Source organism: Ovis aries, chromosome 7, assembly GCF_016772045.2.
Source record: "Ovis aries strain OAR_USU_Benz2616 breed Rambouillet chromosome 7, ARS-UI_Ramb_v3.0, whole genome shotgun sequence".
Taxonomy (NCBI): domain Eukaryota; kingdom Metazoa; phylum Chordata; class Mammalia; order Artiodactyla; family Bovidae; genus Ovis; species Ovis aries.
The window spans coordinates 32,174,846-32,191,603 of record NC_056060.1 but is presented as its reverse complement, the minus strand read 5'-3'; positions in this window follow the sequence as shown (position 1 = coordinate 32,191,603).

Below are 16,758 nucleotides of genomic sequence, written 5' to 3'. Positions count from 1 at the left end.
CTTTGGATTAAAAAATACTCAAACAAAAACAAAAACAAAACCCTTATGCTTCAAAGAAAAAAAAATTCTGCTTCGGAAGGATTCTAGGAAACCACCTTATTATTTTGAAAATTGGTAAGTGAAGGGAAAAAGTCAAACATTATCTTGCCTGTCTTGTATGATCTGGGCCTCAGGGTAAGCAAATAGTTGTTAAGAGAACTTTCCTTTTATTGAGAATCTCACTTCATAAATGAAGAAAGAACAAAGGAGTTAGAAAAGCATTGTTTTGCAGCTCCTGATGAATTAATGGTACCAGACAGAACACTAACAGCTGATAATATCACAAAAAGAAAGAAAAGCAACAACATATTTTGCATCTCCTAACAGAAGCATAACCTACCACCCATTAATTCATCTCACCAAAAATAGCAAAACAAAACCCTGCATCAGACCAAGACTTTTGACTCAATTTCCAATTTACAGAAAATACCAAGTATATGCTGAGAGATGTTATATACACAGAGATGTGAACAGTAAAATCCAGATTGTGGGAAACTACAAACCACCCCATTTCTTTAACAATAAATTGCAAGGCAGAAAAAGGAAAAGAAATCAAGACTTGAGACATACCAACTAATCACAATGTATGGACTTTATTTGGGTCCTGATTCAAATAAGCAAACTGTTAACAATTATGAGACATACAAGAAGATACAAATGTCAGTTTGGATATTGGTTGATATTAAGGAATTACTATTAACTGTTTTTAACTGTGATAATGATATTGCTTATATTTTTATAGGAGTCCTTATCTTTTAGAGATACATGCTGAAATGTTTACAGATGTTTACAATCCTTTTAGAATTTTCTTTAGAAAACTTGATGTGGGGGAGAAAGTTAAAGTATATATATGTAAGATTAGCTCTGAGCTGATAATGGTTGAAGATGGGTGTTTTGTATATTGAATGTTTATTATTCATATTCCATCTTCTTTGAATAGGCTTGAAATTTTTAATAGGCTTGAAATTTTTAATAATAACACATCTTTTTTATCTCAAAATTAGTGTGCTATCTCAAATACAAGGCTTCAACATACAGTGTTCATGGAGCACCAACCAGGCTAAGAGGACAAATGGGGACAAAAGCCCAGCCCTGTTCTCTCTTACCAAGCCATTTGCCTTGGAGGGCAGGGGTATCAGCAGGAAGAAGAAAGATGTTTTTTTTTAATATTTCACTTAGAACCATTTTGTCATTCATGATGAGAAATCATCCTTTAAAAATTTGCATAAAGATGACTAACAGAGGGCTCCTGACAGAGATCACATTCAAGAACTAGAATCACTGAGGATAACCTCTTCTCCAATTCGGAGACCTGAAATGGAGCTGTAAGTGCACTGCACATACCACAAGCAACAGCAGGGGAAACCAGATGAGAGAGAACAGCACCAACCCCGTTTCCCCAAGGAGCAGTGGCTGCAGCAGGAGGAACAGGGGACCTAATCTGCACAAACTTGTGGCCACTAGGAGGTGCAGAAGACTCACTGCAGTCTCAGTGATAAGGCATTCCTAGTTCCAGCAAGTGCTCTGGCCGAGGCTCAAAGTATCCACCTTGCGATTATCCTTAAGCCTGTGTCCCTAAGGTGGGAGTAATCTCAGGAAACAGAGGCCTACAAAATACAAGCACACACACCACCCTGCCCCAAAGCATTCATAAATTCTTCCAGCCCCAGGATGCTGGCTAATATCCCAGGGGTGGCTCTTCACTGATTCCGGCCAGCTGCATGAACTAAACATGAGGAACCCCTTTCAAAATAGTGACTGGCTTTGCTTCAGGTCACTATGATTTCAGTGGCTAAAAACTGTGTTTAAATGGCAGGTGGTCAGCTGCTCAGAAGGCACCCTCATCCTTCTCGCACCCCGGCTTCCACTCAGGCAGGACCCTCGGCCTCCCACACATTCCCACGCCACGCATGCACAGGCAGAAGAAATGCCCGTTCTCAGACGAGCCGCATGGGGAGCCTGACTCCTGGGTTTCCTCCCTGGTGATTTCCCGACTTGGCTTTTGCAGGAAGCAGAGCTGATGTTCTCCCAGAGGAGGCCAAATGTCATAAGAGAGGAAAAGGCTGCTGGCAACAAAGGGGCCCCCAATGAGAAAGCAGGGGAAAGGTTGGGCCTAAGCTCCTGCACAGATCATTTTACAGGAATGGAGAGGGGGAAATGAAGGTTTTTCTAAAGCTGATTCATGTACTCCACACCCTTCTTGTCCCCATGCCTCTGCATTCCTCCTGGATGCTGTCTCCCACCCCCGTATATCCCCTCATGGCTAGTTCTGCAAATCAGTGATAGGTTAGCATGGTGCTCATCCCTGTGGTGTCACCTAGCAACGTGACGTTCATAAACAGCCACAATCAGCTCTTCCCCCCAAACGGCTAACATTTCTTTTAAAGACATCAGGAAAAATGCTTAGCTCCTTCAGAGCTGGTGTGAAATAATCCCTTGTCTCAGCCCTCCTGTTCCCAGTCTTTCTCTTCCCATTCTCAGCTTGACCTCCCAGCATGTTTACTGTTTATACTTTTTTTTTTCCAAATGCACATTTCCTTCTACAGGGTCACATAACAGCTGGTCATGTAAAAGTCTCCCAGTAGTTTTGTGGACATTATTCAGCTCAAAAACAACTCAAAAGCCAAAAACATTCCTAGTTAATCCTTATCCCTTGCACTTTAGAATAATTTGAGTTAAAAGCTATAGAACAGTAAGGTTGAAAAAGAATGACTTTTAGGTAAGTTAAGATCACTCAAATCAGATATGTTTTACACTAGTATTAAAAGTTTAGATATACAAGAACAAAAAGGGTCCTTTTAAATAGACCGAAATCTAACAAACATTATTAACTAAAAAATCCAGCATGCCTATTTTAGTCATCTATTGTATTTCAAATACTGCTCTGGGTGATGAGATAAATTGAATAAGATTATGTCATTGAAGGGTTCAAAAGGTAGTGAGAAATGGTAGGGAATTCTCATTCCAAAGGGACTAAACAGCATTCAGGATAAGCCCCAGACTTCTAACTGTTACAATTGTAGTTGTTAAAGACTAGAGTCACAGATGAAGAACCTTCATACACAAATCATGTGGCCTCAGCAAAATGCTGGCATTTTACAGTTGAACAGGGGATGCATGCTGGTGCCACATAATGTACTATACTGTGAGGTTTAGGAGGGAGGGGAGTCTTATTTAGGCTGTGTTAAGAAGTCTAGGAGATATCCATTTCCATTAGTTAGGCAAAAATCAGACACACATTCAAACTGGAGCCCTGAGGAGAGCTGAGTAAAGGCACTGTTAGAAGAGCAGGGACAAGGAGATCAAGCGGTGGGGAAGCTCCCTGGATAAGCCACAGCACAGAGCAGTGACCGCGACCAGCTCCAGGCCTAATGGGACAAGGGGAAGAAGACTGGGGTTATCAGAAGCCAGAAAGGGTAATGGCAGCTGGTGAGCAGGCAAAGCGGAAGACAAGGGAACACTCCTTTTTGACTCCTTGCTCGAACTCCTCCCCTCAGACTTTCCTATCTGATGCCAGTGCCTCCTGTTGGGAAAGACAGCTTAGTGATGCTTCGCACTTCACATAATGGTCGGACTTGCAGGGCACAGGACAGATGGGCAAGTAGCCAGCACCACATCCAAATGGAGATGATGAGAATGTGTGTATGTGTGTGGTTTTTTTTTTTGGTTATGCAAGTCTGGGAGTTAGCAGAAAGGTCAAAGCCAGAGATATAAATTTGGGAGCTCTTCAGTTAACAGATCATAATTAGAGCCGTATTTCCAGATGAGATCACTCAGAGAAGATAAAGGGGCTGAGGCTCAAGCCCAGGGATACATTTAGCAGGTTACCAGAGGAGAAGCTAGCAAAGGAAACTGAAAAGGAGAACCAAGAAAACCAGGGAAAACTAGGGAAAACCAGAAAGGAGTATTCCTAGAGCTAAAGGAAGAAAGTATCAAGAAGGAAGGAGAGGTGTGTCTAATGTCCTGAATGAAACTGAGAGGTTGCGAAGGTGTGTCTTTCATATAGAGATATAAAGATAAAAAATACCAGACACAAATATAATCATTCTGTTGAAGAAGCAGGACTTTAAAGGTACAGCAAAAACCAACTCTAATCTCTTTCTCATAGTTGCCTTAATAATTCTTTTGAGTGGGCTGATTTTGCTTAACCCCCATGGATACAATTTAAGCCATGCCCATGATTTTTCTGGTCATTTCCAGTTTATGTGATTCAGGCACTGGCTTCCTGAATTTCCTTTCTGTTGTTTTTCAAAACTGGAAGGGCCCATATTGCTCAGGGACCAACGGGTAGATACCCTCTGTCCACAGAGGCCCTTCATAGACAAACACGCAGAATGACTCCTGGACACCAGGGGCTGCAGGTATGTCTTACTTCATCCTCAGCACTTCTCATTTCCCCTTCAGTGTTCACTCTGCACTCAAGTTACCTGCAATGCCAAGTATAAAATGATCTCAGTGCCCCTTGCGGTGGTTGTTAACAAGGAAAACTGATCTAATAACGTGGAGTATTCTCGTTCTGGTATACTTGGGACTCGGGGGAGGACTAGGAGAAGGCAATGCTTAATATTATTTATTTATTAAAAAACATATTTATCGAGCTCTTATTTTGCTAGGTGTTAGAAATTCAAATGATGAACAAAAATAATGATAGTTCCTGATCTCATGGAAGTACAGTTTATTATTTATCAAACAATCACACAAATAAATGTAAAGTGCACACAGGAAGCCATGAGTGAGCGCAGTCAGGGAATCTGGGGAAAGCTTTCCTGAGGAAATGAGCTCCTTGGAAGATGAACAGGAGTTCATCAGAGGAGGAGACTTGGAGGGAGATATATCAGGTGTAGGGCTGCCTGAGCAAAGGCCTTGTGGCAGGAGGGAGCTTGCACTGAAAAAAGCCTGAATGGCTGGAGCCTAGAGGACAAAGGGGCTGGAGGGCGCACAGGGCAGTATTAAGAGGCTGTGCTTCTGTCCCAGGGCCAGTGGGGAGCACAGAGGGGATGCGAGCAGGGGAGGCACTCCATCTGGCTTGAAGAGTAGGGAAGGGGCTGAGGGAGATGGGCCAGGGCAAAGATGGGTGTGGGCAGAACAGATGAATGGCGAAATCCAGGCAAGAGCCAATGGAAGCTTGGACCAAGGAGGTCTCGCTGAGCAGCAGCCCTGGGAGTGGGAATGCAGGAGAGGGTGGGTCCAGAAGAGGACTGGGTTTCTAACTTACAGACTGGTCAGATGGTGATGACAACCAACCACTGATTCATGAAGCAAAGAAAGGGCAGAAGACCATAAATAATGTGAGGATCATTCTGTTCTTTATACCATCTTTCAATAGAACCTGCTTCCAGGTATTTCTCTTTGTGGGCTATCATTAGGATGAATTAATCACTAATTCTGTTAAGGAAATAGCAAGCTACTGAACACAGTGTTTCACTCTTCAATGTGGGCAGCACGTCACACAAAATGCATAGACATTTCCAAAGCATGTTCACATCCAGTATTTTATTTTATCCTCACCAAAATCTCATCAGTTCCCCTACTCATCCTTATTTAAAGATCGGCACTTTCACAATCTTGATCCAATTGTGGTGTGTGTTTCTGGGCACATCATCAAAACCCTGCAGCTGCTAAATCCATTATGAAATCTTAGAATCTCAGAGGTTTAAGGGAACATTAGCTCTCAGTGACTTCCAAACCACTCATTTCACTGAGGCCCAGAGAGCTAGCTAGAGGCAGAGCCAGAATTATAGTCAAGTAACACAAGCACATAACAAGGAATACTCCCAACACTGACAGTTACGCTGTTCCTTTCTTACTGGTTGTTACATATGGAAAATTCAAGACTCACCTAAATGTGTCCTGATCACGCTCACGGGATAATCCATTTCTGTTGACCAGCAGTTCTCATCAATCAAGCAAAAGGTGCCATGCTCCACACCATGTGCTGTGGGCTCCAAAGGGCAGAGGAGGCCCCATCCCTTTATCTTGGCCCCTCCCTGTTAGGGACTGAGCAACGCTAGACTCTCCCAACTGTCTTCTCGCAGAAAGCTGCCCCAGCTCTAGCAGAGGCCCCCAAAGGGGGTGTCATTGAATCAGAAACGTCTGCTCCAGCAGAGACCCAGGGAGTTCTCTGAAAGGAGCGCTAGGATATTGTCAATTGGGTGGTTGCCTGGAACTCCCTGGTTGGGGGATTTGAGGACAAGGAAACTACTAAAGGGAAAGGACTTGATGAGTGGTATGGTAGTACTAAAATAAACAAACTAGCAAACAAAGCAAGCCTCATACATACAAAACCAACCCCCAAACTTATCCATGACTCCTTCACCCTTTAAGCTTGCTCTTGACTATTATTTGAATTTGATTTGTTCTGAGGGAAAATGCTGGAGGCAAGAAAGGAGAGATTTCCACACAGAATGTTTTCCCTTAAATCCAGTCCCTCACCCTCAGGACTCCCTCTGTCTGTGGTCACAGTTTAACGTAAGTTCCTTATGTACTCTCAGTGCTAGGCTTTGTGCAAGGGTCGGGGACTTATGCATACATGGAAAAGATACTCTTCCTGTCCTTAGGAGGATGGAAGTCTAGCAGGGGACAAAGACTCAGAAATAGATATCACCATACAAAGATAAGTGTTCACTGGCATAGAACAGCTGCTGCAGAATGTGCTAGGAAAGATTGTTAGGGAATTTTGGGGGAACCACCACAAAGGAGATGGCATGAAGTTTTGAAGAGCACGTATAATTTGAAAGGCAGCCAAGGGCATTCCAGGAAGAGAAAATAGGGTGTGCAAAGCACATAGAAACATGGAACCACCAGGGAGAGACTGTCAAGTGACGCCAGGAGATGAGGGACCAGAGCAATTTATTGAAATGTATTTTGTACATGCTTGGGGTCTTGGCCAGAGAAGGCAATGGCAACCCACTCCAGTACTCTTGCCTGGAAAATCCCATGGACAGGGAAGCCTGGTGGGCTGCTGTCTATGGGGTCTCAGAGTGGGACACGACTGAAGCGATTAGCAGCAGCAGCAACAGCAGGGTCTTGGCATATAGTAGAAGTTCATTTTGCTAAGAAAGTTCAAACTCTCAATGGTTTGCAACAAGGAAGGTTATTGTCATTCATGTTACATTTCAGCAATGGACAAGCTGGGATTCAGCAGCTCTGCATCCCTGAGGTTCTACCCTAGGTTGTAGGTGGTCTGTGTGCAAATCCCATGTCTCCCTATTTTAAGACTCAGGAAGACCACCAGCCCCTCTAGGAGATGCTTTATTCTCATGGCAGAGGGCACATCTCTAAAAGCTGCTTCTTAGAAGCCACATCCACTCACATCTCCATTGACCCAAGCAAGCCAGGTGGCCAAGCCAAACAATGGAAGGCATAACAAGGATGATGATGTAAAGTTCCCTTTAGGGGAGGGAATGGATGATTGGAAATGATAACACAATGATCAAGAGGGAGCAAAGAAGAGGCTGGTTGCAGTAATAAAAAGTAAAGGCAGTGTTTAAATTACCTACTGCTGTGTAACAAATCATTCCAAAATGTACTAGTTTAGCAACAACAATCATTTTATTATTGCTCATGGTTTATGTGGGTCTAGAATTCAAGAAGGGCTCAGCATGTGATAACTGAAGGCTTCAAAGTTCAGAATTCCCATCAACAGAGTAAAAGCAGCATCAACTTTTATGATGTAGCTTGGGGAATAACACAGCATCACTCCACAGCAGAGATCAACAAACTTTTTCTATAAAGGCCCAGATAGCAAATATTTTAGGCTTTGTGTACCATATGGTGTCTGCCACAACTAGACTTAACCACTCAACTTGGCCACTGTAGCATGAAAGCAGCTACAGTCAATCAAATGAGCATTGCTATGTTCCAAGAACACTTAATTTATGGATAATGAAATTTGAATCTCACATAATTTTCACATGCTGTGAAATATTATTCAATCATTTAAAAATTAAAAAGCATTTTTAGCTGGAAGGCTGTGTAAGAATGGGCATCAGGACAGACTTGGATCACAGGTTATGGCTTGCCAACTCTTACTCTATGAGAAAGATAGTCAAACAGGTGTGTCCACTGGCAACTGGGAAACACAAGTTTTATACTCATGAGAAATGTCTGAGTCAGAGTTATAGAGTTGGGTGTCACTGCACAAGGGTGGAAGCCCCACCAAACCAAGGAGATTTCCCCAGAAATGTGCGCTGAGTTGCAAGTCAAGCTGTCCCAGGGTGGAATCTTTGGGACGACAGCATTCAAGGGGTGATTTGAGGAGCCAATGAAGAAAGGTCAGAAGACCAGAGCCCAGACTCCCTCTCACTTTTTTCTCCACTCTAAATTTCAGTCTTCTTGTCCTTACCTCCTTGCCCTGTCTCCCACCTCACCCTCCACCCTCAGGCACTATTCTCAAAGTTAGGGGTAGAGAACAAGGAATATAACACTTGAGATTGGAGATGTCTTTCATGTTCCTTTCTGTCCATTCATTCATGCAAAAAACAAAGTAATTTTATTTGTGAAATCATATCCTATTTAACTATTAGGTGGCATTATTGCATTTTTAAAATTTTCTTAAAGAAAGCTGGCATAAAATATTTTTATGAACCATAATAATTTACCAAGCAGAGAAACAGAACAACATATTCAACCATATGGGTTAGTATTTGAAAATATTATTATTTGCATCTTACTGACTGAGAAGGAAAGTAAACTTCTCTAGAAGAGGCAGGAAACTGAAGCCTTTTGAAAAGATACTAAAAGTTGTCTAACTACATTTTCTCCACTTCTTTCAAATATCTGTCCAGAATTTCTTCAGAGAAGGGACCCTAACACTGGGTAAATATTGAAGTAATGAAGGTGTCTTTTAGTTACTGTGGGAGGTGGGGAATGATAGATTTGGCACATGAAAGGTCTGTGCAGAATGCACAGTAAGATTTAAGAGCAAGGTATTAGAAGTGAGTTCAGATAATTTTGTGAATTGAGATCAAGTTAAAAGTGACAAAAAACTCTCTTTACACTGTTGGTGGGAATGTAAATTGATATAGCCACTATGGAGAACAGTATGGAGATTCCTTATAAAACTAACATGTACCCCAGTGTTCATTGCAGCACTATTTACAATAGCCAGGACATGGAAGCAACCTAAACGTCCACCAACAGAGGAATAGATATATGGTACATACACACAATGGAATACTACTCAGCCACAAAAAGGGACAAAACTGTGCCATATGCAGAGATGTGGATGGGTCTGATCTAGAGACTGTCATGCTGAGTTAAGTAAGTCAGAAAGAGAGAAATGAATATCATATATTAACACATATATGTGGAATCTAGAAAAATGGTATAGGTGAACTTATCTGTAAAGCAGAAAGAGAGACACAGACATAGAGAACAAACGAATGTATGGCTGCCAAACGGGAAACAGGTGGGACGGCCTGGGAGACTGGGGTTGACATACATACACTACTAGGCAGAAAACAGATGACTAACGAGAAGCGATGGAACAGCACAGGGAACTCTGCTGAGTGCTCTGTGGGGACCTAAATGCAAAGGAGACTCAAAAAAGAGGGGATGTATGTATACCCAGAGCTGATTCACTTTGCTGGATAGCAGAAATGAACACAATATTGTTAAAGCAACTATACTCCAATTTAAAAAAAAAAATTCCAGAAAAGCAAAAGTAGCCAAGTGTCATGATACAGTGTAGAAGCAGCATGGCAAAAGCAGCCCAATCACATGACAAGCTCTGTGAGGACGGATTTCTAACCACCGTGAGGTGGGAATGTGCGGCTTGTAGAGGGGAGCCTCAGGGGCCCTCCCCTTTCTGTGATTCATTTACTGATTCCACATGACCAAACACTCATTTATTTAGCAAATACAAATCAAAATGAAGAGTACTCTATAGCGCTAAAGGGTAAAGAACATTTGAATTAACATCAGATCTGCCCAGTGGAAATTATACTTCATCATCGAAGATTCCATATGCACTTGAAAGGATTGCTCTGGACTACAAACATGAAGTTTTCTAGTGACTCCTTTCCTTAGACTGAGATTAGTGAAGCTAGAAGACCTGCCTAAGGAAACTATAGTTTCAAAGCCCTTTGCTTGTGGTGCTGACAGCCAATGATCAGAAGGCTGGCAACTTTAAGAAAACAACTTAAAGACTGCTTTTGTTTTGCAGGTTACGTGCTGGGGCCCAGCCTGGAGAACTACAGTTTCTAGCCTAATAATGTAAGGCTGTGGCTTCCCTAAGTGGCTCAGTTGGTAAAGAAACAGCCTTCAATGCATTAGACACAGGACATGTGAGGTTTGATCTCCTGGAGGAGGACATGGAAATCCACTCCAGTATTCTTGCCTGGAGAATCCCAAGGACAAAGGAGCCTGACGGGCTATAGCCTTTGCAGTCTGAGAGTCGATAAAGTGAAGAGACTGAGAAAACACACATACCATATAAGGCTATCGCCCTGAAGGATAGGAGAAATCTTTGCATAACTCTGTTTTGCTATTTCAGAGGTTACTTTAGAATTTGCAGTATAAACAGTTACCAGTCTGTCTTCAAGTGATAACATTTCACATATAATCTAAGAACCTTATAAATTCATTTCTCTCCTCTTGGCTTTTGGGTTATTGTCATACTTTTTATTTCTACATCTCTTATATACCACATGCTGTATTATTTTTATTATTGGTTAAACCATCAATATTCTCATAAAAAGAATTAAATATGAGTAAAGAACTTATTTGATCATGTAGTTACTACTGGAGCTTGTCACTCCTTGTTTATATTCAGATTTCCATCTGGTATCATTTTCATCCTGGCCGAAAGACTTTTTTACATTTATTAGAGTGTAGGTCTGGTAGTAGTGAATTCTTTCAGCTTTCCTATATTTGGACAAGTCTTTATTTCAGCTTTGTTTTTGAAATATATTTTCATTGGAAATAAAATGCTAATCATGCTATTTGTTCTTTATTTATTTGACCCAATTTTGCCAAAAGCTTATCAGTTAAGCCAACTTTTGGCTTAGTTGAGCTTCTATATTGTATGTTTTCTAGTTTATTACATTTCAATTCTGTAAAAAATTTAACAAACAGAAACCTCAGTTATAGAGAGCCAGGAGACCACAATGGGGAGCTCTCACACTCTACGGTGTTGGCAGAGACCAACAGGAATGACCCCTCTTCTCTCCTGGCAGACTCAGCCCAGTGAAAAGCCATGGATTCTAGCCCTCCCAACATCCTTATCCTCTCTATAAAACTGTTCTCCTTCCCTTGCCAGGTAGGACATGCATGTGGCCCACCATGATTTCAGACCCTGAAATGCAGTTCTCAGGTGATTCCAAATAAACTCATTTTTCCTGGAGAAATACCTGTCAGTCTATTTATCTCAGGTCAACTCTTATTTTCTTCCTTTATAAATGTTCTCCATCCTTATTATACTATTATTTTTCTAACTTTACATATTGGCTTTTTAGTAGTTCATAAGACTTTCTTTTCTAATATTAGAATTTAAAGCTATAAATTTCTCTCCAAATCCTACTTTAGCTGCATCTTTCATGCTTCAGTATTTGTTATTTTTATTTTTATCCTGGTCTAAAGAATCTCAAATTTTTATTTTAAGCCACTTTGAACCACATGCTATTTAGAAACGTGATTCTAATGTTCTATATATATGGTTTTCTTTTTTTTTTCCTAATTATCTTCTTGTTTCCTAACTTCATTGAAATCAGAGATCTATCTGTCTTTGACCAAAACTGTTTTCTGGCCCAATGTATAGTCAACTTTTAGAAATGTTCTAAACATGTTTGAAAACAAATTATATCCTGCAACTCTGGGGTATAACATGTGTTCATTAGATGAAGCTTATTTACTATCAGCCCCACAATGTCAAGGCAAAATAATTTCTACACAAATGTTACATCTCTAATTGCTCCTTAAAACTATATTCATATATTTATGTCCCCAATCAACTTCCCCACTTGGAGGTCTAACAGTCACTGCAAATGTGATACAGCTTCCCCAGCCCTCCAAGACTTGCCCTTTTCCCAGGCTAGTCTACTTTAACACCTCTCCAGATTTAAGCTCCCAAATTACTCTCTTTTACTGATTCCCTTCTCCCACCCACTGTTTAACCCATTAGGAAGTCCTTTTGGTCTCCTGAAAAACATATGTAAAGTTTGTCCGCTTCTTTTCATCCTCACTACCACCACCCTGATCCAAACAAGAATAGCTCACAAAGACTGACAGTCTCCAATTGGCTTTCCTCCTTTCTGTTTTGCCTTCCTTCTCCCTGGTCAGTTCCCCGTGTAGTTCTCAGTGTAATCTTTTAGAATTGTAAATTATAAAATACCACCTCCCACTTAAAACCCTTCAATTATTTCCTCTCATATTTAGAATAAAGTAAAATCTCCTTACCTTGGTTTCGCAAACCTTATGTGATCTGGCTTCTGATGTTCTCCCCATGCTCACTGTGTTCCTGTTCTGTTCCTCTAGCTCTTCCTGTAACCCCAATAAAGCTTGTTCCCAACTCAGGGCCTGCATTAGACAGGATGGGGATAGATTACGCCCCTGTAAGACACAATCCCCAAGTCACACAAAGTATCCAGAAGGGCTAGGTAATTTTCGCCCATGAATTAACTTGCCCATGAAAGGACTCAGTAATTCAGGCTGCCTCAGTCTTTAAGTTCTATCATCTCAATATGTGGCTTTATCCATGATTGCTATGGTAGAGAAAGAGGGTGCTAGAGGGTCTTCTATCAGTCTGAAAATTATTTATATCACTTCCTCCCATAGTCCATTTTCCAGAACTTGTCCATAACCCCACCCACCTGCAAGATAGTGGGGAAGAGCGTCCTCCTGTGTGCCAAGAAGAAACAAGTCAGATATGAATACCAAAAGTCTCTACCAGAAGACTGTTCCCTCTTCCTGGAATGTACTTTTCTCTAATTTTTACACGACTGGTTGCCTACTGACACTTGGATTTCATCTCAAAAGCTGTCTTGAGATGTCATTGACCATCCAGTTATGTAACTTGCAACTCTGATTTAGTTGTTTATTGAATATCCTCTCCTTGAACTAGAATAAAAGCTCCCTGAAAGCAGTTAACTTGTCTGTCTTGCTCATCCTGGGGTCTCCTTAATATTGGTTAATTTAATAAAATAACTGCTCAACAACGCAAATCTGATCATGGCATCCCCCTTGCCATTCATGGATTTTTATAATCATTAGGATAAAGCTTAAACTTTCTGACATGGCATATGAGCCTTCATAAGATAAAGTCTGATTATATTTCATTCATCCCCAGGGATTGCCACTGAGGATATGGCAGTAAACTTGAAAATCTTCAGCTTTATATCCTGCATGACTCTTTCCTGTACTCAGTGTTAGACAAAGTCACATAAATAACCTAAGACAGCCAACAAAGTTGTGCTTCTTCAGACAGATACTCTTTAAAGTTTAGGATTTATTTAGTGATGATGGAAACAGATTAATGGTCTACTAACACAAATTATACAAATAGTGATTCACTTTCTAATTGCTTTCACTGGCCAAAATTCAATCAATGCTCTAAAATGATTCAGGAAAATGATTACAACTTAGATCATGTTAAAATATGTTGCTGAAAGAAAACAAGATAAATAAAGCCCCCAAAGCACCTTAACATAAAGGCTTAACATGAAGGTGTATTTCTTACTCAAGTCATGTCTGAAGTTCAGGTAGTCTTCCTCCGTGTTACACCAGCTTTCCATGGACTTCCAAGAACTCCTCAGCAGAGCAAGAGACAAAGGAGGCACAATGGTTCTTAAATACCTTTCCCAAATATGAAACACACCATGACCCCTCAAATCATCTGGCTAGAATTAGTCTTATGGCCTTAACCTACCCCAGGGGAAGCTTGAAGATGTAGAGAAGCACATATTTCAGGTCATCAGTTATTCCTTTTATCCTTTCTAACCACACCAAGAATACAATCAATCCATTTCCAAGTGAGGCAACCTTAAGTACCATACTAGTGATCCATCCAGCTTAATGTCCTGGATCTCCAAACGATCTGTGTATTTCTCTTCTTTGAGACATGTCTCTTCTCCACAGATGTAACAATCAGTTGGTCTGCCCCTCTCCAGCACATGCAATATACAATGCTGAAGCAAAAATGGGCTAATTACAATAAAAAGCTCTCAGCCGGAGAGAGAAGAATAGTAGATATAAAAGAGTGAAGAACTTTTTTTATTAATCATTTTTTTAAAAAGGCCACATAGCAGCCAGATCATGAAACGTCCCTGTTCAAAAACTTTTAGATTTTTATCACTCTCAGAATAAAATCTGAACTCCTTCCCATGCTTTCCAAGGTCCAAGATCAGGTGCCTGGTACTCTGTGACTTTACCTCTTTTCGTGAGTTTCCTCATTCTGACCCCTCTAGTCCAACTAGCCTGCTGTTCTTTCAATAAGCCAAACTTCTTTCTCTTCAGACCCTTTGCATTTGCTCTTCTTTCAACCTAGAGAATTCTTTTCCTACTTAAAATTTACACAGGCTCTGACTACTCTACATGAAACGGCACCTCCCCAACATCCTTGAAACAACTGGCCTGGTCTGGAGATGAAACATTCAAAAGAAAAAGAATCTGTACCACGAAGGCTATTTTTGATGTTGCTTTAGAGTAAAAATGAGTTGTAAAAAGTAAAGAAAACTTTTAGAATATGGGCTCACCTGATTATGGAGCTACTGGTTTACTTATAATATTATTAACAGTAAGATTCCAAAGGTTTCCAGTAACAGATTTTTCCTTCACCAAGGCTCTCAGAGAACAACCATCACAAGAAACAAGCATGTATTACTGAAAAAAGGGAATGGGTGTTAAGGAAAGGGGAATATACACTTTGAAGTTTATCATTTGTTTGCACTTGATCATATTGCTCTTAGTTCCCCAGTTGGCTCCAGGTGCTGAAGTATTCTTTCAAGTCATCATCATTTGATTCCTCAATCCTACACAAACCACTCTGTCTAAATTTGGGGATATCTCAATCAGAAGACCTCAACTTATCACCATTTTGCTGCAGTCTACTTTCACCTTCTAATCATACTTACACTATAGTCAATCTTTTGTTAAAAACAAAGATGTTCGAGTGATTCAGTGACTAAGCTGCAGCATCAGTAGTGTGAAGTGACTTCTACTAGGACAGCGGCAGGAAGGATAGACACATGAGCAGATCTGAAGGACCCTTAGGACATGGAGCTGCAGAAAACTGAGACGATGGTCAAACAGAAAGGAAAATGAGAGACTAAAGACAATGACCAGGTTGCTGGCTTAGATACCTGGAAGTACAGTGGTATCACCATCCAGTAAGGCAGAAGAGAGAAAAATGGTGTAAGGAATGGGTAAGTAAGTTTTGGGCTTACTGAATTTAAGGTGCTTGCAAGAGATACCCAGTAGGAAGTTCGATGTGTACGTTTAGTGCAGGCTGTGTTACTGCACAAGTTGATGACCTTGTACTAACATTGTAACCTCTTTGAACCTGTTCCTACATTTGTAAAATAAGAGTATTGTAACAATTTTTAGGGGTCTTCCAGTCCTAAAATGGCAGTGAATTCATTTTTTTCAGTAATCTTAAATAACTTGATTTGAACCCTTATTTCTTTCTAAGAACTGTGGGGTTTCAGGCCATCTGTATATTTTATTTTGATAAGAATTTTAGTAAGAACTGTTCACCAGCTGGGAGCTTATACATTCATATAGCCTTGTTTTCTCTTAAAGAGAGTGCAACACCATGGGCTCCTCTGATGAAAGACAAACATTTAAGCTTGCTGGTCATTCTGGGTAAGAATTTCAAAAAGAATAATAATACACTATTGAAATTTCTTCTCCATGAAATCTTTCCTTCATCAATTTGGAGAAGTTGAAGACATTATTCCTAGTATAGGAAATGGAATTCTTCCTATCTTACTTTCATTCCAAAGTGTATACAGCTGCTTGGTTATTGTATTATTTCCAGGTTAGAATTAAGTTTGAGGGAAGACAGGACATAACCTCATCATCACATGTAAGCAGCAGCCCTGATACTAAACGCAACTCTTGTTTAAAGACAGGTTTTGTCTTTTAAGGCAAATAATCACATTGTTCAGCTTAAATACAATTTCTTTTTAACAGAACAATGATTGTTCTATTAAGTACATCTGTGACTCTAACAAAACAAGAAACTGCACTGTGGCTAAAAGCACGGAATTTGGAATACGACGGTTCAAACCTGGTACCTCTAATTTGATCTTGTGTACATTTTTTAACCTCTTGACGCTTAAATCTCTTTAGTAAAATAATACTTATATTACAGGGTTATTTGAGAACTAAAAGTAATCAGTTAAAAACATTATGTAGCAAAAATTAAGACTGCTAGACAAAAGAAAACACCATTTCAACTACGATTTTGTTAGACTTTTATTATGAATATATTTTGTCATTATTTTAAGGATCCCTCTAAAACTGCAAATCTTATGAGTAGTTAAATTTTGAGTTGCCTCCTGCTTTCATATTATTAATGTTGATTTTTCTTTAAGGACCACTGTGTGCCTGACACTATATTGACAGTCGAGCAGAAACCCTAGTTTCAATTCCTCTTGTGTAAAAACTATTCTACTTACTTGTGGGTATTAACTTGATGTGAAGAATATAAAGTAAATCTGAAAACCTGTAAATAAACACATGAGACTGTATTTCATAATTCATGATAGAGGTATAAAGTTA